The sequence below is a fragment of the Triticum urartu genome, chromosome 3 (genome assembly GCF_003073215.2).
Source record: "Triticum urartu cultivar G1812 chromosome 3, Tu2.1, whole genome shotgun sequence".
In the NCBI taxonomy this organism is placed as follows: domain Eukaryota; kingdom Viridiplantae; phylum Streptophyta; class Magnoliopsida; order Poales; family Poaceae; genus Triticum; species Triticum urartu.
In genome coordinates, this window is record NC_053024.1 from 139,441,369 (window position 1) to 139,443,586 (window position 2,218).

Below are 2,218 nucleotides of genomic sequence, written 5' to 3' on the forward strand. Positions count from 1 at the left end.
AATATTAATCGAGCAGGACGTAGGGTTTTACCTCCATCAAGAGGGCCCGAACCTGGGTAAAACATTGTGTCCCTTGTCTCCTGTTACCATCCGCCTAGACGCACAGTTCGGGACCCCCTACCCGAGATCCGCCGGTTTTGACACCGACATTGGTGCTTTCATTGAGAGTTCCTCTGTGTCGTCGCTTTTAGGCCCGATGGCTCCTTCGATCATCAACAACGATGCAGTCCAGGGTGAGACTTTTCTCCCCAGACAGATCTTCGTCTTTGGCGGCTTCGCACTGCGGGCCAATTCGCTTGGCCACCTTGAGCAGATCGAAAGCTACGCCCCTGGCCATCAGGTCAGGTTTGGAAGCCTAAACTACACGGCTGACATCCGCGGGGACTTGATCTTCGACGGATTCGAGCCACAGCCAAGCGCGCCGCACTGTCTCGATGGGCATGATATAGCTCTGCCGCCGAACAGCGCCTTGGAGGCCGCACACGCATCGGTTCCGACCATTGATTCGGAGCCTACTGCGCCGATCGAGGATCAGCGGTTGACGCTGCCTCAGGGGCTGCGATCTCAGAGGCGATCGAGCCGAACTCCAGCCCCGCACTCCGCATGGCCCGTGACTCCGAGGAGCCGGATTCCTCTCCGAACTCCGAGCCCCCCGCCCCCGCCGATCGAATCCGATTGGGCGCCGATAATGGAGTTCACCGCCGCGGACATCTTTCAGCACTCGCCCTTCGGACATCCTGAATTCCTAAAGTCTCTCTCTTTATCAGGAGAGCCCTGGCCGGACTACGGTCAGCAAGGTTGGGATACGGACGATGAAGAAATTCAAAACCCACCCACCACCCACTTCGTAGCCACTGTCGACGACTTAACCGACATGCTTGACTTCGACTCCGAAGACATCGACGGCATGGACGACGATGCAGGAGACGAACAAGAACCAGCACCTGTAGGGCGCTGGAAGGCCACCTCGTCATATGACATATATATGGTGGACACTCCAAAGGATGGAGATGGCGATGGAACAGCGGGGGACGATACCTCTAAGAAACAGCCCAAGCGCCGGCGTCAGCGGCGCCGCTCTAAATCCCGCCAAAGCAAAAACGGTGATTCCGGCACGGGAGATAATACTACTCCGGATAGCGCCGAAGAACACCCCCTCCAGCAAGATTCAGCACAGGAGGACAGAGAAGCCAGCCCTCACGAGAGGGCGGCGGACCAAGAGGTTGAGGACGATAATTATACGCCTCCCGAAGACGAGGCAAGCCTCGACGACGACGAGTTCGTCGTGCCAGAGGATCTCGCCGAACAAGAGCGTTTTAAACGCAGGCTTATGGCCACGGCAAGCAGCCTCAAGAAAAAGCAGCAACAGCTTAGAGCTGATCAGGATTTGCTAGCTGACAGATGGACTGAAGTCCTTGCGGCCAAAGAGTATGAACTCGAACGCCCCTCCAAGAGTTACCCAAAGCGTAGGCTGCTACCCCACTAGAGGAGGAAGCACCTACATCACCAGCGCATGACATGGCCGACCGGCCACCTCGTGGCCGCGAACAGAGAGGCCTCTCGGCCCTCCACTCAAGCCATGCCCGCGCCGCGTCAAGCATACTAAGGCACGGGAAAATGCCGACCTGCGCGACATACTGGAGGACAAGGCAAGGCAAACAAGATCGATCTACGGATCGCGCAGGCGCCCCACGGCACGTGACGGTGATCGTCACTCCGGATGCAATGAAATCCGGCCGGGCCGAACTCAACAGACAAAGCTCCTTCGAGCTGCGTCGTGATATAGCCCAATACAGAGGCGCCGCACACCCACTATGCTTCACAGATGAAGTAATGGATCATAAAATCCCTGAGGGCTTCAAACCCGTAAACATCGAATCGTACGATGGCACAACAGATCCTGCGGTATGGATCGAGGATTATCTCCTTCATATCCACATGGCCCGCGGTGATGATCTACACGCCATCAAATACCTCCCACTCAAACTTAAGGGACCGGCCCGGCATTGGCTTAACAGCTTGCCAGCAGACTCAATCGGTTCTTGGGAGGACCTGGAAGCCGCATTCCTTGACAACTTCCAGGGCACTTATGTGCGACCACCGGACGCCGATGACCTAAGCCACATAATTCAGCAGCCAGAGGAATCGGCCAGGCAATTCTGGACACGGTTCCTAACAAAGAAAAACCAGATAGTCGACTGTCCGGACGCAGAGGCCT